This window comes from Scleropages formosus, chromosome 8, assembly GCF_900964775.1.
Source record: "Scleropages formosus chromosome 8, fSclFor1.1, whole genome shotgun sequence".
Classification (NCBI taxonomy): Eukaryota; Metazoa; Chordata; class Actinopteri; order Osteoglossiformes; family Osteoglossidae; genus Scleropages; species Scleropages formosus.
Genome location: NC_041813.1, coordinates 15442373 through 15465304, shown reverse-complemented (window position 1 = coordinate 15465304; position 22932 = coordinate 15442373). Strand labels below are relative to the sequence as shown.

The window sequence follows — 22932 nt, the reverse complement described above, 5'->3', positions numbered from 1 at the left end:
GATCACTAAACAAATGTGTTCCTCTTTCTCTCTCCTCCTTTATCCTGTTCTATCCTCCTTTCCCTCTCTCTACCCCTCTGTCTCACCCCCTCTCTCTCCTTCCATCCTCTCTTTCTCTATTAATGTGTTCATCCCTCCCCCCCTTTTACTATATGATCTCACCAACATCCCATCAGAACTTGTCCCACTGATATTTAAAGTTATCACTCATAGGCGATAATAGCAGTGATATATTAGTGAGAAAAAACGATTAATAATTTAAAGGGTCTAATTCTACTATTGACTGAAACTGAGCCGGAACGTTGAGCGTACAAAACAATGATGGGTTGTTGCATGGAGTTACTTCTGTCAGAATCAGACACTATCGGGAGTATCGGGATTTATTTCCAACTTTCCGAATGCAAGTTGGTCCTCCACTGTCCGCGAAGAACTGTCATATGTTATGGGCTGGACAAAAGCACGGCGCAGTGGCTTGTGGGGTTTAGTGCCTCTGTACTGCTGTGAAACCCAGATGTCAACGTAATTCTCAATGAACAAAACTGAAAACAAAATTTAAATGCATATAATTTCATGCGTTTTAAATTCTGTAGTTCAAAACCACAAAATGAATTCTATAAATTTATAACCACAGCAATAAGGGGGCAGCCAATCACACTGTAACCCAAACCCTAACCCTATTCCAATCTGTCCTAGCCTATTACAACCAAACCCTAACCCCAACCCAAAAATTAGTTAAGCTCTGTTTCAACCCAGCCCAGCCCAACCCTAACGCTATCAAAACCCAACCCAAGTATAATTCAACCCTAAAAAACACAGCTCAGCCTAACCCTAAATCAACCCTACTTCAACCGAAATCCAACCCAGCCTAATCCACACCCAGCATGACATAAGACAGCCCTAACTCAACCCTAACAAAATATAACGCAGCCTAAATTTAACTGAAATCCCAGTCAGCGCTAACCTGGTTAACCCAACCTGACAAAACCCAACAAAACGTTAATTTGGACACTAACTCAACCCCAATCCAATGGAGCCCTGCCCAGCCCACTCCAATGTGAGCATGGCCTTGTAATAATCCCGAGTTCACGACTCTACTCCCAGCAGCCGTAAATTCTATTCAAATCTGCACCGGCAGCACTGCGCCCTGATAAAAGGCCGAGATTGCTGTGATCCCGGGAGCCCGGTGCCCTAATGAGGGGTGCGTTCGTCTTCGTCTGAAAATCAAAGGCGTGTGGGAGTCGTTGCGCACCCAGACAGCTGTCCTCCACCGCTCACGTACTGTGCAACATTGATGTGTCTCCTCAAACCTATCCTCGAGAAATGTACAAACGCATGCATATAAATAAGTCTATGAAAGGACACTTATGTGTATGTTTTTCAGTAGTCATTCCATGCTGCACGCATTCGGAACGCCACTCAGCGTTACCAAGGTTACCGGTTTTGATTGTCATGGGCTGTGACATGTGGCAAGGTGGGGGCGTGTGCACAAGCATGGACCCTGTTTAGGTCAGCCTTTTTTCTGTCCTGTGTCGTCGCGGTGAAGTGTTCGTTTGGTGGCACAGTATGGCTGGGGGGGCAGGAGCTGTGATAGATGGGGAGTCGGCTGTTATTCAACGCAGGCTGCGAAGCTGTTGCCCCCAGGGTGGCGCGGAGAGATGGGCCCGGCTGTCCCTCATCCCAACGTGCGCTGGCTGGAGGACGTGAGGAAAGAAGAGGAGATGTGACGCGATAGGAGTGGAGGGCAGAGGGACCGGAGGGGGAGGGGAAGGGCTTTGGATGCATCCCCCCACAGCCGACTTTCAGCGCTGGGCTTGAAAAAAGGAAACAAGGAAGGAGGGACTGGAAAGGTGGGCTCAGTGAGAAACACATTGAGATGGGGAGGGGGCCGGCACCCGCCTTCCGCTGCTTATTTTCATTCATGGCACAATCTTGCGCACGCACACACACACACACACACACACACACACACACACACACACACACGCAGGGACTGTCACGTGTACCACTTTTCCCTCGATCATACGAAAACAAAGCTGTGTCTCTCATTCCTGTTTTCATCTTAGACTTTCTCCCCCAGCACACAGCACACGCACACACACACACACACACACACACACACACACAGAGCTGCCACCCCACTCACTCGCAGGAAGAGGGACTAACCTGAGAGCAAAGCACAGAAGTTGCTGTCATCCCTCTTTTTGTGTGTGTGCGTTCTGCTTGAAAGTGCTGGAGCAGGTGGTCTCCCAGCTCGACGGCTCCCCTCTGCGAAGCCCCTGTCCTCCGCCCCCTAAGCATCCACAATCATACTCGCTCGCTGTCTTTCTCTCTCTCTCTCTCTCTCTCTTTCTCTCTCTCTCTGACACACGCATGCACACACACGCACGCAGTCAGCCGCTCGCTCACACACTAGCTGCTAGACTAGCCAGCAGAAGCAGCCCTCTCAGCTAATTCCATTATACATTCTGTGTGGATGCTACAGGGCTGCCTCCTAATAGCTTTCTTATCCCCTTGAGCCAGACCCCCCCCTTCCATTCCCACCCCCTTCCCGCCCACCACCCTCGGTGAACATGGCAGCGAAGGGAAGGTGGAAGGCCAGCTAGACAGAGCCGGGCTGCTGCTGTCAGGGAATATTCCACGTCGCGGGACGTTGCAGTCCCCCTCGCCCGTGCCGGAGGGATCCAGGGCAGACGTGGACCAGCGCTGCAGGTACCGTTGCTGTGTTCTCTCGCCCTGCTCTTTTTTGTTGTTGCTGTTTTCCTCTGCATTTCAGGAGCGGGTCGCTGGGTGCATACGGAGCAGCTGCGTGCAACTGCAGTGAGGGCAGTTGGTAGATAGAAATGTGGTAATCCTAGTACCTCTGTACACTGGCATGGGTCCTTGGGGTGATCTCACAGTTTGCCTTGAGCCATAGCGGTCAAGGGGAAATTATTGACTTTGCACTGAAACCAGATTCTGTTCAGCACCAATAATGTACGAGGCACTAGGCTTCGAGATTTGGCGTGTCGGAAAAAAACCTCATTTCTCCAGCCAGCGTCGGATGCTGACACACCAAACTTTGAGATGAGACACGTAATGCCTTTAGGAGGAGTGTGTATTTGTGTCTGAACATCCAACATTTTTAGCAGCTTAACTCGTCTCACCACTTATTCCCAGTCAGGGATACCAGAACAGTAGTGGGGGGTCTTCATGAAGGGGGTCTGCCTGATTTTGCGGTAACGGATAAAGGGCAGGAAATGTTCGGGAGGCTGGCGCTTGGTCTGCGATGTCATAGTTTGACTGAAATTGATGCTCCAGAGAGGAGCGCTGCCTGTGCCAGCTTGCTCGGAGGCAGTGAGAGGGAGGGACGGAGGACTCATACTGTATGTCCCTGTTGAAACTAGCAGGAAGGAAACATTAACAGCAGAGTCCTGTGATTTGAAATGCTTTTATTTGCTGATTTTAAAAGGTTTTAATGCAGAATATTTCTTTTTTTCATACCTGAAGGAGAAATGATGGGCTGTGTTTGTATAAGAGTCTAGCGGAGTTTGCAGAATCTTCGGACTGGTATAAATTGGACTCCGAATATGATTTTTAATCAGGAATGAATCCCAGCTCCGCGTTGAGCCAAACATCCACAGAATTTTTGGGAATGATTCCATCAAATGAGTAACTTGGCATTTGTAGGGGTAAGGCTGTTGAGAGGAGGAAATGGGTTTTGTCCAGTCACTCCCGACTGCGGTTCACTGGACTGTGAGTCCTCGAGATGACCGTTGGGAAAGGAAAGGAGGTGTACATGCCTTATGCAAGAAGAGGAGATTCATAGATGTTTGTGTTGCCCCCGCTTCCTCCTGATATACACCTGTTAACCTGACACTCGCTCCTCCAGAGTTCCACTCGTCCCCAACTTGATGCAATAAGCCCTACAGCTGCGATGTGTCCTTCAGAACCATGGCACATGCAGCATCTGCCTCCAGTGCCACTGGGCCAAGGGTACCTCTTCAGCCAGGAGCCCTAGGAAAGGTCACCAAAAAAACGGGTCATTTTGTAGAACGAGCATTAAATGGTACAGTTTCTGACCTTTTCTAGGCTGCTCAGGGTCCTGAAACAGCAGAGACTCTGAGCAAAATCAGGAGAAATCCGTGTGCTGTGAGAAGCATCAGGAAACCTGATCGCACGGTGCCCCTAACTTGTTGTTTGCACCATTACCTTGAGTCACATTTTGAAAGGTAAAAAAATGCTTTGGCAAAATATACCAATTATAACGGCAGTTAGAAATGTATGGTGAGTGCATTTTGGAGTCTGTGTGTATTGCAAATTTTTGTTGATCCCCAGAATAGCAAACACTGTGAGTCATTTCTTGTTTACTCCAATTTGGCGTTGACTGTTCCTCGTTGGGTTTGGCCCTGGTGTGAGAATCATGGCAATTTGACTCAATCTCCCAATACGGCTTCCACATGGAGAAGTTTCAGCACTGCGTGTAAAACATCAAGCGAGGAGCGGGCGGTGGAGGAACTTGGAAAAAGGGCTGATGAATTGTGCCAGAGCTGAGCACTCTGGGTGATTTGTGTTGCGGTCAGGGCAATGCCGGGGTGACCGGGGGTTGGTTGTGGAAAAGATGGGGTCTGCTGGGTAACTGGCATTGTGGGGGGTAGGGCTGCAGTGAGGTGCTGGTGCAAGGGGGGCATCATTTCACTTGTTCATTAGGATCACCTGGCATGCATCCAGCAACAGGGAGATTATTGGCTGCTTCTCTAAATGGATTTGCAGTTAATTTCTGATCTTCCTCTTGTGATATTTACCGACCCGCTGGACCGTGACGGACGGACAACAAGCCGCCCGCCCGCCCGCCCGCCGCTGAGGTCCTCCGCATCACGGCCTCCGTATCACGATCGCGTCGTTTCCGCCCTTTTTGAAATCCGTCACCTCCTCAGCCGCTTTTGTAGTACCTGCTTATATCATGTTGGTATAAAAATCCAAAGAGCAAAATCTCCTGAAGTATGCAAAATAAGTGCCGCTCCTAACAATCATATTTCAAGTGCTCAAGAGAATGAGTGGCTTGCTGTTCTTCAATGGATATTTTTATATCGGTTTAGGTTAACAGATGTTGCTGCTAATTTCAGCTGTTTAGAAGTCAAATGAAGAACCGCAGTAGAATGCTTTCAAGGTTTTAGTACTTGAAATGTTTTAACGTAAGATTACGAACCACTGCTAACCTAAACTAAGCAATTCTTAAGTAGAGTTTTATATTCCTGTATTTTCAGGTCTTCCTCTGATAAAGCTGCAGGTGTTTTCTTGCAAAATGAACAGTCAACCCACTTTTTTGCATTGATTGAGTCAGTTTTCAAATATATGACAGTGCTGTAGATGGTCTATAGTTTGATGTGAACAACACTCCTGTCATGATCACTTAGGGATTCTATTGTTTGAAATTTTTCTATAAACTTCAAACATGTAGAAGATATATAATTAGATACTAAATCAGAATAATAACATTTATGGCTCTGGGGACAATGAAAAAGCAATGCAGATCTTTGTCCTTTCAGCAATATATGACAGCAATAAACTCCCTCTTCCAAACACAGCTGCAAAGAAAATTTCATCAAATGGATCTTTGAATATTAACAGTGTATTAACCCTGAATAGCGGCACTAGAAAATCAAATCGTGAGCAATGGCCGGACCTTGAAAGAAAATTTCTGCAATTCAAAACCAATTAAGCAAATAAAGAAGGAATACAAAAAAAGAAATCAAAATCAAGAGCGGCACCTTGTGAAACGCGTGCCTGGTGACAATGACGTTTGCTTCGGGAAGCTGTATGCACCCACGCCTGTTTGTATTTGTGTTACGCGCGCGAGGTGACATCTGTGTGCAAGCGCTACTGCCTCTGCGTGTGTGTGTGTGTGTGCGCCTGCATGTATTTGTGTGTGTTTCTGCATGCCGTGCCTCATCTCTGTCCCACTGCACCACGCACGCAACATGGCTGCGTGGATCACGGAACCCGCTGCACCACAAAGGCCTTCATCTCATCCCCCCCGTGGGGGACAGGCTATCTCCCCCGAGCGTGACTTCTCTTTCCTGTGCCCCATCGCTGTCCCTCATCATGGGGGCGGGGGGACCTGCCTTGCAGTGTGACAGCCTCCCTGCAGGCTGACAACCTTTAGTGCGATGCTGGCCATGAAAAGAATGTCCTGTGCAGCATTTTCACACGGCATCTAAAATATGGCCAATTAAGAACAAATTAAATCGCAACGCCAGAGCAGTTGAGGTAACCTTACTGTGAACTGGCTGTGTTTCGTCCATGCCACCCCCCTCATACTACGCAGCGTTGTTGTTATACTGCAGGTTTGCCATATTATAGGTGCAGCAGGTGGCGCAACAGTTAAAGACCAGGGTTTGTATCGCTGCTTCTGCTACAGATGATGTTACCCTGATGAAGGTAACTACCCTGAACTGATGCAGTAAATATTACTGTAAAAGAGCTGTATCAATGGCTAAATCATCGTAAAGAAGCTTAGCACACAAACCTCACTCAAGTTGTTTTGGAGAAAAGAGTCCGCTAAATGAATAAATGCTCAGGAAATGGTCGGCATGGGCTGTATTCTCAGACTATGGGGGAGGCGCAGGACAGTAGGAACAGGGTGGCATTGTGTACGTGCTTGAAAACCCCGTTTTGTGCTTAGTCGTGCATTCGTGTCGGTGCGACCGTGCACCTGCGTGACCCCACCGCTAAGCTAAAGCTCTGACAGCAAACCATTTGCCATGGCAACCCAAGCTGCAGATGCTGCACCGCGCAGCAGCCGTTCCCTGTGACTGGACTTCAGAGGGAGTGATAAATGCGGAAGGAAAAGGGAAGATGTTCCAACGGCACACGGTGATCGCGGAGGCATTGTGGCGGCGCTGACAATGGCGGACGTTCTCCAACGGGAGCAGACAATGGATGGAGGATGGGTCTTTGAAAGGAGGATGCCTTTCCAGCTCTGTTGTGTCTCTTCCCTGTGGCCGCAAACAGGCCGCAGTGCAGCGGGGCCCCAGGGACTCGCTGGCTGTTGTGAGGGACGTGCAACAAGCTGCGCCACCACTGCAGCTAATCCATCAGCTTTGACATCTGTGGACATGCGGAGTCCAGGAAAGAATCACGCCAGCCTTCTCTCCCCACAGTGGGTACACGGACGTGGCACCGGAAAACCCAGATCTGGAAGTGAAGCTCAGCCTCGACCCCTGGCCCCTGCAGCCATTTCTCATCAGCTGCCGTTTTCACACTTCCAGAGCTCGCCTCCTGCTTTTTTCCCCCCCGACTTGTCCTTTTCGCACTTCTGGTCCTTGACAACTTTCTGCCGCTCTAGTTTGATCTTCTCGGCAAGTGCATTCAAAGTCAATGGAGTCAAATGCAAACTGTGCCGCTTTAAACGAGAGAACAAGAGACAAAAGCACCTCTGTGTACAGTTTGGGTCATATAGCAAATAATCCACTAGGGCTGTTGCTGCTGGGATACAAGGACTCAAGGTGCTTTGAATGCCTTTACACGCATTTTCTGAACCGCTTGTCCCATACGGGGTCACGGGGAACCAGAGCTTACCCGGCAACACAGGGCGGAAGGCCAGAGGGGGAGGGGACACACCCAGGACAGGATGCCAGTCCATCGCAAGGCACCCAAAGCAGGACTCGAACCCCAGACCCACTGGAGAGCAGGACCTGGTCCAACCCACTGTGCCACCACACCCCCTGTTGAATGCCTTTACATTTACATTTATTCATTTAGCAGATGCTTCTCCCCAAAGTGACATACATCTCTAAGAACAACGCAATAAGTGCATCACATGAAGAGAAAGAGAGAACAGAATGTCGCCTCCGGTAGAACTTGTTCGCAGACCGTCTCCCTCAGCGGAAACTCAACTACACTTCCTCATTATGCCCGATTTTCCTTAAACATGGTGCATTTGTGCTAGTGAACCCATCTAAGTGAGGAGTATTTGTGAAAGTGCAGTGCATTACTCCAGTTTCCTAGATGATAATTAGCCATTCCATCAGCAGGTTTATTGTGAAAATGCATTTTGCCAGCTGTGGACATTAACAGCATAATAATGGCCGAAGATCACAGTACTGGCAGCGTAACGTTTTTCACTCTGATTTCAGATTAATTTCCGAACGCAACCAGTGAGCGACGGCGGAACGTCGCATGCAACAATCTGACCGTGATTAATAGCGTGCTATCTACACGGTGTAATTTATAAATAATTACAGAGATTGCATCTCAAAGCTCGTTCCTGCGATTCTGTGCCTTTCACAATTGTGTGCGGAGACTGGGGCTTCCGTAACGCTTCTGTAAGCCTTACGCTGTCCTCCCGTTACACGGTTGACGAATGCTGCGCCTGAGCCCTTTATCACCAGTAAGCATGTGTGCATGTGCACGTGTGCGCTCACACACACACACACGCTCACACACACACACACACACACACAGAGACAATGTTTTGGAAGAGACTAATATATTTTGGGAGATGGGACAAGGGGCAGACCTTATTGTGAAGACTGGAAGGAGTCTGCTGTTCCTGTGACATCATCAGATTGATTGATTGATAAGAGAGTGTTGGGAGCAGAGATAAATTAATTCCTACCGAAGAAGAGATCTAGATAGGGTCAGATTGATTTTGATAACCTCCAATACTCTTTGTCCGTGACAAATACAAGGAGTTCATGGCTTGGTTACATGTTAATCGGGTCAAAGCTGTGTCTCCTCGTACCATTCCACAAAACCCATTTATGGAAAGCGGAACCCAAAGACTGCTTGTTTTAAAAAATGTTTTTAGACCTCTTCACAATCATAGAAAGGGTTTGTAGAGTTTTCCATCCTTTGAGGGTTTCCATTCTCACTTTTTTCAGCTGAGTTATTCACACACCTGGAAAGTGCAGTGTGGAGTAACTGGAAAGGACTAACCCTAACTCTAACCCACTTACCTGAGAACAGGGAGTAACCTGAGCTTTGGCACGAAAAAGTGCAGAAGAGATGGTTGGTGGTGTCTGTGGTGTCACTTCCTCAGCGTGATGGGGAAGAGAGACAGGTGGCGCCGAGTGCATCTGTTCGCTGTGGAAGCGATCGCTCGGTTTGGCAGACACACACACACCATCACACACACACACCCTGCTCTCTGGTAATCCTCTTGAGGTTGCACAGCTCCTCTGATCTCGACGGCTCATCGCACCATCTTGCTCTCCTGCTCCGGTGTCTCTCTGTGAGACTCTCACTTTCCATCCCTCCCTTCACTCCACCTTTATTTCAGACTCTCCCTCTATCGAACCCTCACTGCAACCGTTCCTTCCCTCTGCACACCTGCGCCATCCCTATCGCGTTCATTCTTCTTTCTTCACCTGGCTTACACCAGCTGTATCCGCACACCACCCAAGGTGAACCGCTTATTTCAAGTGGGGAGAGGAGCTGAAAATGTAGACAAAGAAAAATCTATGCTTTTTGTTGTTTACTCCCAATTTATCTTTTGCAACATGGAAGTAAGCTGCCCAACGTAGGTATGCTTGGGGTTATCATGTGCTTCCTTTCAGAGATTTCTGCTGTTCCTTGCCATGTTTTTCGGTGACCCACACTACGCCGAGATTCATCACGCAAATCCACGTGAGGAAAATGGCTGACCACAAACACTGCAGTCCTGATAAATACTGTCATTCCAGATACATTTTTCACCTCGTGCTCATTAGCAAAATGGAATTTCATGCTTTATTAGCCTGCGAGCATAATTACGGCATTTTGCAAATCAATGCCGAACAACCCTTGCACAACTGCTCAGAGTTCACTCGGGTACGAGATGAGCAGATGAGGACAGTGCAACGGTATGGATAGTTAAAGCTGTTCCCCTCTGTCCTTCACTCTCTGCAGCCAGCTGTGTCTCATGGCCATTACCGTCCTGTCCTCCCCCCATTTTCCTCGCCACTGATTCTCACAAGCCTGACAGCACACCACCGCTCACTGCCACTGGCCCAGGGGGGTGCCGCTGCCTCACTGCCTCTAATCCAGCCACTACCGACAAAGCAGGACCACCAGTTCCCCTGCGGTCTGTCACGCCGCAGAACAGGTTGGGTCTTTGCTGGACTGACCGCGCCGCAGCAATCACGTCCCGTCACGCCACATTTGTTCCTATCCCATCCCCCCTGCGGTGTGCATCAGGAGAAGATGTCTTTTCAATAGGCTCAACTAGCGTAGGGGAATCACACCTCACCTTGAGGCTCAGAATCTACAAGAATAAGCTCACAAAGTTCTTCCAGACTGCTGTATCAGTAGTGGAGCCGGGGGAACTGCCCCTGGTGTGGCTGCCCTCCAATGGACCCCTCAACATTCTGAGGTTGACCCCACTTGGAGGAAGATTTTCAGCTTAAATTGCTTCACAGAATATGAATCTCTGCAAGTCACATAATGATCAGCTCTGTAGGTTGGTTTCAACAGAAGAACTCTCTCTTAGGCAACCTAAATTTTTGGGCCCCATAATTAACTTGGAAACATTTGACACCCAGAGTTTGATATGTCAGTGTATCACGGTCAAAATTGAGCTGGTAGGTTCATCCCTCAACCTTTCTAGAAGGTTTTAACTAACATTTACATTTATTCACTTAACAGACGCTTTTCTCCAAAGCAACTTCTAACAAACTCTACCTACTGTTGTCAGCCCACTCCCACACCTCATTCGCCCAAGGTGACTTACAATGGTAAAAACACTACTTACAATGAATTACTCATCCATATATCAGTGAAGCACTTTTTTTTTCTTTTTGTCCCTTACACACACACACACACACACACACACACTACAGGTGACTTTCAAATCATCAGTCCACCTGTCTTTGGACTGTGGGAGAAAACCAATGCAGACAATAGGAGAACATACAAACTCCACACAGACTGAGCAGAGATCAAACTCTCATCTTCTCATACCACTCAGGCACTGTGAAACAGCAATACTACTCACTGTGCTATCGTGCCTACAATAGAGTAATCTTTTTTCCTTAAGCAGACCAAAACAAATTAACACCTTTCTCATTACTCATTAATTTCTCCTACTGGTTAAAAAGCTGCAAATGATTTTACTGATCCAGGCGCAAGTCTGAATCAAGGGTTTGAAATGTAGAATTATCCTCCTTTCTGTTCATCAAGTACAACCTTAGTATCACTTCCCTCTGTGTGGCAATATGGTTTGCTGGCTGAAACTTAAACAGACTGCAGGTACTTTACTCAAGCCCTGTAAAGAGGAATACATTTTCTTAATGGACCAAGAACACTGACAGACTATCACAGTTTGACATCCACACTGCAGTGTGACTGATTTATTGAACGTGCGCTGTAGATGATCTGAAACTTACTTCTAAGTTCACCAAGCATGAGGGAAATAACCATCTTTGTTCAAAAACATCTTTCCAGTTAAAAAAAAACTATCATTCTGTCATTAAATGTTTATTCTTCTCCAGTTTTCTGCCATCCCCTTTTGAGTAACACTCTGGTAAAAAAAATGGTACTCATATTCTGAGACTTTTGTGATTAATGTCAGAGGAGTTTTTTTAATGAATGTGAATGTAACTCTTAGCACCTGATCTTCACAGAGTTCTGGAGAGTAATTGTTATGGTAGGGTCAAGTCTCAACCCCTAGGAAGCAGCTTTAGTTTATTGAAAATACAGATGTTCTTTTTTTTTGCTCTTCGAAATAACTTGAGAGATTTAACTTTGTGACTTTATGAGATTCAACCCTCTGTTGCTTCATGACTTAGCGCACTGTACTGTTTTAAACTCCATTTAACAACTGGCAGTGCTTTAGGTTCTCTCCCCATGAAGAAAAGACTTTCTGTCTCTTAAGTAACTCTTTTTTTTGTTCCAGTAGATACATCTGAGTTGTTTACTCGTTCCAGTAGGGTAAAGGTTCAGTTCTGCCAAGGAGGTGTGTTTTATACTGCCCACAAAATCTGTACAACTTGAATATCTGACACTTTCACGTCCATAAGACAGAGTAGATCCTCTTATGGGAGAAATAGCTGTGTATAACAACCACTATTTCCTAAAACAGTAGCCAGGGAACTTGGTGTCTTTAGGGCGATATAGTTACAAGACGTTTGTGACAACGTGAATCCTAGTAAAGCCAAGTGTTCAGTACTGGAGTAACTGCTGCGATTCCAGAATAAGTGGGCCACCAAAAGAATCTGGAGTGTTTTTACTGGAATGACTCGGGCAGTAGCTATACAGTCTGGGAAGCAGATGGTTGTAAGTTCAGTCCTTGGAATACATGACCTTCTAACCATGTTCCTGATATGTTGAATGTCCCAAAATCAGTCTGAACTGAAGATGCTTTTTATGTTTTTGCTTATGCTATCATAATAAATGGAACTATAATGTTTCACACTCCACCCTTTTTGGTACAGTAACTCAATTCATACCACTGTATGCTAATGTGTTGAAAGTTTTAAGTTGAAAACCAGTGTAGTGCCACTTTTTCTCTGTGTCTTTTTTGTCATATCATAGTAAAAATAAAATAAGACCTTTGCTTTTGGAATCACTTGCCATTTCTTAATAAGTAGAGCTAGAAGAGTTGAAGTGATATGTTTTGTCTGGCAGTATAGCTCAATAAGCAGGGCTCTGTCTCAACCATGCTGATGCATCTGTGCATATATAAAAGGTCTAATGAAAGAACATCACTGGTTAGGTCCCATGTTTTGTTTCAGAACACCTATAAGAATTCATACCTGTTGTTGTGTGTAGGTCACTCACTAAAGTCACTTCCTGGCATATTATACATATAAGTTGCAGGGGCTAATGTAAGGGTTGGAGCTGCTGCTTTTGGAGCCAAAGGTCACAGGTTCAAATCCCACCTCTTAATGTGGTATACCTGAGCAAGGTACTTGCCCTAAACTGCTCCAGTAATTTACTCAGCTGTATAAATGGATTAATCATTGTAAGCCGCTTTGGAGGAAAGTGTTAGCTAAAAGAATCAAATTAAATAAGTTCAATGTGGTTCCAACCTTTCTTTCAGAATCTTTGTGACTGTGCTCTATCTTCTAAGTCAAGACCTTTGTTATCACAATCACTGTCATCATTTTTTTATGAGTATAACCAGAGCACCAGAAACTGCTAGCTCTCTGTAGCTTGTGCTCTAAGACCAGGTGCTGATCTGATGAAAGCTTTCAGTTCAATCCCTGTATGATATGGTCTTCTTATTTATTGTTTCTTTATAAATAGAACTAGAACAGCTGAAACTGGCAGGTCTGTGTAGAACTTGCTGTAAAACCATGTGCTATAATACAGGAGGTTGTAAGTTTAGTTCCAGTATATTATAACCTTATTTTGTCTTTGGTCTCATTGGTATGTCCAAATCAAGACTTTTGTTTTCACAATCACTGTTGTCATTTCTTTATAAGTACAACCAGATGGACAAAACCTACCAGGTCTATCTAGCTTGGGCTATAAGCCCTGGTGCAGCTAGAAGTTTCAAGTTCAGTCCCAGGACAACACAACCTTCTTATTTAGTCTTCTGTCTCATTCCTATCAATTCCAAAGCAAAATTTTTCTTTTAGAATTAATGTAGTCATTCCCATGTACCACAATAATATTTGACAGACCTAAAGTTTTCCAGCACTATAGCTCAGTCTGTAAACCTGAGTGCCAATAAGTTGTAAGTTTGAAGTTCAGTCCTTGAAAAGTCTGACATTTCCTTTCAGCATCTCTTGTCTTTTTAAAAGTACAATTTGAATTTTTATAAAATTAAATCGTGTGCCAATATAGTTCAAGCAGTAAGGTTAATTGTGACTTTGCTGCAAGTTCCTCATTCAGTCCCAGCCATTTACAGACTTTTCCTTTTGAATTTTTACATAACGTTGCAAAACATTAAATCAGAATGCTTTCAGGCAGTTCTTCAATAGTTCACTGGTGTTAGCTGGTGGACTTTTTACTCAAGGGTAGCAGTATTCAATCCCACCATAAGAGAACCTTAAATTCTCCTTCCTAACAGAAGCTTGCTTACCCTGCGTAAACCATAACTTGAAAACAAGAACACAAGGTTGCTGAACAAAAGTGTAGCACAGTGTATAAGGTGGTTAGGTGGCTAACCTCAGTTCAAGCCATGTAAGAAGCCCAATATACAATGCAAATGTTGGCCTGTAAGAAGAAGTTATGTGGCTAACCTCAGAAAGAGAAAGACAAGTGTGACAAAGAGCACCGTATGCAATGTCAAAAAAAGTTGAACTCTTTGGAAGGTGGGATTCAAACTGTATCCCTTTAATCTGAATTCAGAAATGATTTAAAACGATTAAAATTTAAAATGATGAAAATCTAACTTTGATTTCCACACATCTGTTCTGATAGATTTTTTGGAGAAACATAAACTGGGAGCTTTCTACTATCAGAACAAACCCAGTACCTCCTCCTTCCTTCTAGGTCTACAACTTTAGGCAGTAGATTTAGGGTTTTGACCACAACCATGAGTTGAAAAGCATTACAATAATTTCCATACATCTGTTGATAGGATAAATCAGTTACTTGGGACAGCATATTTTACCATGGTACAAGTTAAAACAGCAAGACAAATGTGTGATCACCTGCCCTGTACCAGCATTCACATCAATCCCAAGAACTCGTTAACCTTTACAGTAATTAAACACTCATCTCAAGCGTAGAGGAGAATGGGGTAAGATGAGCCAATTTTTACTTATCTTGTCCTCTAGGCAAGGAAAAATGAGAAAGAAGTAAAATAAAAACATCTACTTATATTTCAGGATGTTTGGTATCAACCAAAATTATAAGAATGTATCTATGGCAAACACACACACACACACATTTTCAGAACCACTTGTCCTATACGGGGTCGCGGGGAACCAGAGCCTACCCGGCAACACAGGGCGTAAGGCCGGAGGGGGAGGGGACACACCCAGGACGGGACACCAGTGCATCGCATTGCACCCCAAGTGGGACTCGAACCCCAGACCCACTAGAGAGCAGGACCTGGTCCAACCCCCCGCGCCACCGCACCCCCCCTCTATGGCAAACAACCTTGGAAATATGACTTCTCAAAAAAAGTGGTCATGTGGCTCAGTTTGCCCCAGGTTAGGGGTAAGCTGATCCAAGTCATTGGATAAGTTGAGCCATCAGGGGGTAAATTGACCATCAGACTTTTTAAGTTTAAACTTGAACATAATTTAATTAACAAGCAGTTTCACAATTTTGAACTTGTGAAAACAAAACCACCAGAACTTAACAAACAAATAGACGTGCCACAGTTAGAGCTTCGAGAGCACTGCACAACAAAAACAACTATTCAACGTTCCATTTATGAAGGTTACAAGGAAATATGAATTGTTGCCCCCTCCTTGCAGTTCCTCCAGCCTTTTGAGGCTGAGGTTGCTTCATCAGCTCATCACTCAGTGGGAAAGATGCCTGATCATTTTCTTTGAATGCAAAGGTGGGTTTCTCACTGCCAGTGCTACCCCAGGTTCCTCTCAAAAATCTTGCACTCACTTCGTTGAACTCAAGGCTCTCAGCTAAGCCAACGTAAAAGTAGCTCCTGCATTTGGTCGCAATATTGACTACTAAGTCACCAGGTGATGTCAGGTTCACCTCTGTCATCCTCAGAGCTCTCATATTCAGAAGTGTCATCAAGTGGGAGAGGAACACCACTGTCCTCAGAGTTGCTGTACACTGTGAATTTTTTCTTCTTCGGTTTCCTCTTAAGCTTTCCTTTTTTTTTGATACTTTATTTTTCCCCTACTGTTTATTTTTCCTCTCTTGTTGAGCCCTTTCAATTGTCTGTTTTTCGCATGTATCAGTCAGTATCCTTGTTTTTATGTGCTTTTGTTTTGTTTGTGCCCTGGGATGCTGACTTTTGGGTAAGGGTAGAATTTTAGTAGGAGACACATATCCAGTGTGTTTGGGTTGCGAATCTGGCTTGCTTGGTGAAACACTTGGATGTGTAGGGCATGGTGAAGGCAGCTTAGCAGAGATGGAGGTTGAAACCATGGGTGAATCATGTGGAGTAGCAGGCTGCAGCTCAGGGTTCGGCCTGTCTGACACCATGGATGGCTCAAGCTCTGCATCACAGAAAATGTCTCTGTTGTAAGGGAAACCCCCTATAGACTTGAATCCAGAAGAGACAGTCTGTGGTGTCATTGCTGACATGAAAGCCTCATTCACACATCCTGGGATTTGGTACGTACTGGCTGTTTTGCCTGGGTTTGCGCATCCAACCATCAAGAGCTGTATTGTAACAGGTCTTAAATGGACCACAAACACAGTTGTCCAGAGGCTGCAAGCCATGTGAAGTGTTGGGTGGAATTGTAAGCAATACCTTTTGATCCCAAGGTCACAGGTTCAGTCCCTACCTCTGGTTGTAGTATCCTTGAGGAAGGTACCCTAAAATTGCTCCAGTAATATCACCCAGCTGTATAAATGGGTAAATAACTGTAAGCATGTAACAACTGTAACCTTTGCATTATATGTTGCTTTGGAGAAAAGTGTCAGCTAAATGAATAAATGTAAATCTGGGAGTAGGTATTGCAAAGAAAAACTGAAATGTGAAGTTCTTCTAGAAAGTTCAAAGCAGCATCACAATCCCAGGGCAACATTTACATTTACTCATTTACCAGATTCTTTTCTTCAAAGCAACATACATCTCAGAGAACAATACAAAAAGTTCATTACATCAACAAGAGAGATTTGGATACAGACACGTAATTCTTGAGTACAGTAAATTTGTCACATACCATCATATAAAGCAGTACACCTTACACAAGTAGCTGCACATAGGCTTTTCAAATATTAAACAAATTATTAAAAAGTACTAAAGAAACATGTACACGTTTACCCATGCCCTTACAAGTTTACACTGTATGAATGGCTAAATTATTGTAGGTAGACTAACACTGTAAGTCGCTTTCGAGAAAAGCATCAGTTAAATTAATAAATGTAAATGAGTTCAGAGGGGAAGTGAGTCTGAAAGAGGTGAGTTTTGAGATCCTTCTTAATGTAGACAGAGACTTAGCAGTTCTGAGTGAGCGGGAGAAGCCATTCTACAACATCAGAGTCAGAACCAAAAACCTTCATGGTTTTGATTTTGGGCCCCTTGCACATAGGATCACCAAGCAGCCAGAAGCGCAGGAAAACAGTAGTCTGGTTGGGGTGTAGCAAGCAATCAGGTCTTGTAGATATCGGGGTTAGGATCCGTTCATGGTTTTGTAGGCCGTAACCAGAGTTTTTAATTTGATCCAGACAGCTATAGGAAACCAGTGCAGAGAGACAAGGAAGGGTGATACATGGGAATGTTTCGGCAGGTAAAACACAATTCATGTTGCAGTGTTCTGTATCAGCTGGAGAGGTGTGATGGTATAGGCTGAAATGCCAGACAGGAGAGAGCTGCAGTATTCCAGGTGGTATATCACCATGACTGGACTTGGAGTAGCATAGACCAGGAGTTGTGAGGTAAAGGCGGATGCTGCAGATGTTATGGAGGATGTATCTGCAGGACTGGGTTGTGGCTTTGATATGTTGAGATAAAGACAGACTTCAGTCAATCATTATTCCCAGGATCTTAGCAAATGAGGCAGGTGAAATGAGCCAGTTTGACAGAGAGTTCTGAAGAGGAGTACAAACCAGCTGGAAGGTGATGGATCACAGAGGTTAAACTGTAGGTGGTGATGGCAGTGATGTCCAAGATGCTGGTGGCAATGAGTGAGGAAACAGCTGTAGCTCTAGGGGGAAAGAGAGGAAGACCTGGATATCATTGCTGTAGCAGTGATAGGAGAATCTGTGGGAGGTGATGACAGGGCTGAGAGAAGAGGTGTAGACAGAGAAGAGTAGGAGGCCCAGCTTAGACCCCTGTGGAACACCAGTTGAAGGAGACTGTGGAGAATACAAAGAGCGATGACAGACCACTTGTAAACTGTGCTGTTCTGAGAAAGGAGAGTAGAATCCAGTGCTTGACAGGGTCAGATGCTGCAGAGAATCAAAGGAGGATGAGGACCAAGGAGAGGGAGACCATTTTAGCCAAATGAAGAGCATCTGGTACTATGAGGAAAGCAATTTCAGTGGAATGTCCAACTTTGAATCTAGATTCATAACTGTCAAGGAGATCATTGTGGGTGAAGAATCCAGATGGCTGATTGGTTTCCCTTTGCAAATTTTGACAGAAGAGGGTGAAGGGAAACTGGCCTGTAGTTCTGGACTGAGTCTGTGTCCTGATGGCGCACAGGTGAACCTCAGTCCCCACATGCTGTGATACCCACATGACTCTCCCACATGCCACGATCATCGTTGCCGGAGTTGCTGTGGGGCCATGAGTTGCTTGTTCTTCACGCATCGCAGCCGAAGTGCAACAAAAATGTTTGTTGGACATTAACAGTTTGCTCTGTTGACCTTGATTAATCACCATCTCCATGACAACAGTGATCACTTAACATATGCAATAAAGCAAAATGCCTCTCGCACTGCAGGTACAATTAATACACTCTGCACATTACATCATCTATTTTATATTCTATGATGTAATAGACCTGCACCCCCAGAGTGCCCCACCCCCTCCCCGCTACTCACTTGATTAGGTCATGTGCCTTTCAAAAAACTGAGAGAAATGGGTGCACTTGGCTGTGGAGGTGCGGGAAAGGGATTCATACACTGCACTTCCCCCCTTTCGCATGGAAGGAACAACGTGCAAAGCTAATGTGTGTGTGTGTGTGTGTGTGTGTGTGTTTTATTCAAGCACATGTGCGCGCGCGTGCGTTTCTGCGCTGCTTTTGAATAATTTTCCTCAACGCGGACACTCGGGGTGAAACAGCTAAAAGCGCTCTCCTCTCACCTCCCACACACACAGACATACACACATCTCACGCTTATGTTACAAAGGCTCAACACAGCACCTCCGGCGCGTGCTGTCACGCGGGCATTCTTGGTTTCATTTTAGAAAACAAGATATCGCAGTTTTTGCACGCTCGCTTTCCTGTTTTCCGCTTTGGATTTATTTCAGCAGTGCAATGTGACACTCATCTTTATTAATATCGGTCATAACTCTCTTGATGCGCATGTTCTTTTTTCCTAGTGGAGGAGGCGTCATCGAGATGTCACGCACACTGTCAGTTGCACGTGCTACCCATGAACCCTGACTGCAGCCAGTGGGCACAGCTGATCGCTGATTCAAAGGGCAGGGATGAGGGCTCTTCGGAGTCTGCCTTGCTCGTCTATGTTCCCATAAACCAAGCAAAGAAACAAACAGGGGCCTTGTTGAACAGGTGCTCTGTGCTGCCTCAGTGACACCATAGTCCATGTGATTTATCAAACCTACATCTGCTTTTGTTTGTTTGTGTGTGTGTGTGTGTGTGTGTGTGTGTGTGTGTGTGTGTGTGTGTGTGTGTGTGTGTGTCTGTGTGTGTGTGAGGGGGAGAGAGATGGGGAAGAAAAGGGTTGCACATGGTTTCCAGTTGCCCCCCACCTTTCCACTTCATGCAGCTGCCTGGAAAACAGCGGATCCTGACAGGCAAATTAAAGATTCACTACCTGTCACCTTATCCACTTCAGAGCGGGTGGGCAGGCGAGAGAGAGCTTCATCAGAGTGATATGGCTGCGCTGCGCCGCCAAACAGATGCTTTGATAAGGAAACCGCAGCCTCAGTAGGACTCCAAACCCACGTTCTCTCACCCTCCCTCGCCTTGTTTTATTTTTAGAAGGCCAGCGGTATCGAGGTGCTCTGGCGTCTGTCCTGCTTCCGCGTTTGTCTGTGTCAGGATGTGGCGGTGCACGGAGGAAACCCTGGTCGGCTAGCTAACAGAGCACGGAGTCCATCCGCAGTGTGTGATCACACTTCAAATCCAGAATCACACCGCTGCACACCAGTGGAGTGCATTTTCAGCAGTTGTGCAAATTCTGTGCGGGCCAGCAGATGGCACAGCAGTTAGAACTGCTGTCTTTTGACTCAAGGGACCCAAGTTAAAATCCCACCTCCTGCTGTAGTATCCTTGATCAAGGCACTTACTCTAAACTAATAGAGCAGAAATGACCTTGGTGTATAACTGGGTAAATCAGTGCAAGTAGCTTAGTGTTGTCTGTTGTTTTGGGGAAGACGGCAGCTGAATGAATTAACGAAAATGTAATTTGTATGTCTTTCTGTTGTTATAAATTGTCTCCAAATGCTGTAACTGCTCTTTCCCAGTGGTGTGACTGCCCATCTGTCAGCCTGTGCACCTGGCCACGTCTACATGTTGTCACATCCTCATCAGAAAAGGATGTCCCCACACACACAACCACTCATTTCTGGGGGAAAAAAATTGACGTTGGCCTTGAAACTTGTTATTGTACAGCCTCTAGGACAGGAGGCTTAGAACGAGCTCAGCTGTTGCTATGGTTACCTCCCCAGAGATGCAAGCCCACTTGTTTATCTGTGGCCAGCAAGCACACTCCAGCCTGACAGCCGGCACCCTCATTGCCCCCATCTCAGAGTACATGCGGGAGAGCTCAGCCTTATGGAGCAGCCGAGAACCTGGGTCCCGCTAAGCCCTGTCTGCTCCGGGGCACGGAACACCGTGGGCAAAGCCACCCAGAACTTGCTGGCTCAAACCTGCGACCGCCCCAAGAATGAGTTTCTGCACACACCACAGCACATACCCAGGGCGTAAAATCGCCTAAAGCGGCGAGCTGCAAGCTCTTTGGTCTGTTAGATCTCTGCAACAACACTGAGCACGTTTGCCAAGCATAACAAAGACAGGAGGTGGCGCTGCAATCGAGGGCGTCTGTCTGCACCGGTCGCGTGTCACACATCAGAGAGGCTCAGCAGACACACACCCTGGGGCTGTCTGCCAGCATGCTCTGAAAGCAGGCCTGGGGGCACGCAAGCAGCACTGCCGTTTTCAGGACGGAACTGTCTTTGTGATTAAGGTACTGGGCAGTAGAGTGTTGCCCTCATGACCCTGGGGGGTTCATCTTCCATGCAGCACAGCACTATTGTCTCCAGTGGCACTACAGCTTTAAGATTTAAAACCTTTTAGAGGTGGTGAGGTCGTTTTGGGATGAGATATGCCTGAGAGGTTAGCCACAGAGATGCTCTCCTAAAAATAAGCCCCACGTTTCCTGCCCAGCCCTCCCTTAGGAGCCCCCATCACACCCCCTTCCAGGTGCCCCACTTTGCAAAACCAACCCACCCACACGCTGCCCTACTCTCCCTTGTGACACATGACCCAGCTGCTGGCTCTAAACCTTTATACCCATGTTCTTCAGGAATTAACACACAGAATGTCCGCAACCGCTTGACCCGAGCACGGGTTGTGGCGAACCGGAGTCTAACCTGGCAACACAGGGCGTAAGGCTGGAGGGGGAGGGATGCACCCTGGACGGGATGCCAGTCTGCCGCAAGGCACCCCAAGCAGGTCTCGAACCCCAGACCCACCACGCAGCAGGTCCCGGCCGAACCCGCTGCGCCCCCCACCCCCCGAAAATGAATAAATGATAGTAAATCATGAGACGTAAAATACACCCTATATCAGTGTAAACTGAGGCCTACAATAGACTCCTCCTCCTCCACCTTCAATCACAATTTTTTGAGAATAGTCTTCATCTGCCAGATCTGAGCACCCATTTCGACATTAGGCGACACTTATCCCAAAATCACAAACGAAGCAGATAGCTGGACAAATCTGTTGTGATATTATTTGATTCCATACTCTCGAATTCTTTCCATCAAAGGGAAAGAAGTGATGATAATAATAATCAATATTAATAATCAAACACTCACACACCTCTGCCCCTCTTGACTTGTGCTGTCTCTGGCACTGCCGACTGCCTCTCGGCATTGCGGTCGTATGTAACTCAGCAGGGTGCCACGAAGGACCGTGTCTGTATGGTTGCAGCAATTATAACAGTAAACAAGCGACCTCCTTCTTCACCTGCCCTACGATGCAGAGGAGGGAAGTAGACGAATCAGTTGAGGTGTGGCCCCTCCCATCTCTACCACACCTTGGCAGCACCTCTATCAGACAGGCTCAGGCCCCTGACCCCCCCTTCCCCTCCGTTGTGCATCAGTATGCCGCTCTCCCCGTTACACCCCCATGGACACCGAGCGGCTAATTGCACAAGCTGTGCCTGCATCAATGAGGAATGATCTGCCTCTGATGCGGCGGCTAACAAACAGCGGCAGGAGGTGAGAAGCGATCGATGGGCTCAGGGGGGCAACCCCCGCCCCCTGATGGAAGTCTGTCTCCCTGTGGTCTAACCCCCACCTCAGGGGTTTGGGGAAGGGGCAGGGGTTATTACTCCCACTGCGATGCAGGCATTTGCTTGTGCTGTATAATCAGAGAACTGGAAGGGAGCGTAGCCACGGTGCATTAGCACCTACTGAGGGCAGAGGATCGCCAGAGCAGGTACGAAGCAAAACACTGAGGACCGAGAGCCGTAAATGGTGGGGTGGTGGGAGGAGCGTTAGTTTCACGGCAACTCGGTGCACTAGAGCTGAGGGATTGCAGCAGAGCGCGGCCACTGCAGCAGGGACAGCTGTGGAGGATGCTGCATGTTTACCTGCACTATAGCCCATAGCCAGCCTGCAGCTCAAGGGTAGGGGAGGGGAAATGAGGAGAGAGGGGCTCTGGGAAATAAGCCCACCCTTGTTAGGAGCTGGGGAGGAAAAGACAGAGAGGAACAATGGCCTCAAATGACTCATTGCTGAAAAGGCCTCAAACTGCCATCAATAGACACCTCCATATCTCCTTAAAACATGTCCTTGTTTCACTCATATATATGCAAATGAGGTCGCTGATGTAAATGGTCCACGAAAGAGGGGAAGCCAATGACTCCCCCAGGTGGCAGATATTCACAAGGCAGCTCGGCACATGCCTGATTTGTTGTCACCTGCGTACGTGTGTGCGTGCGCGTGGCTGTGTGTGCGTGAATCCTGACAGTTCCAGGAGAACGAGTAGCAGGGCATCGAGGCTTCTAACTTCACGGGGA

General features: G+C 46.6%; 1 protein-coding gene across 1 annotated transcript in view; it reads left to right on the top strand.

Moving 5' to 3' along the window:
* The first annotated feature begins 2182 nt into the window (after nucleotides 1-2182).
* rai1 (retinoic acid induced 1) overlaps nucleotides 2183-22932 on the top strand; it is a 35099-nt gene continuing 14349 nt past the window's right edge. The window contains exon 1 of the mRNA XM_018754531.2: nucleotides 2183-2709. The gene's annotated coding sequence lies outside the window, so the exon portion shown is untranslated. The remainder of the gene's footprint in view (nucleotides 2710-22932) is intronic.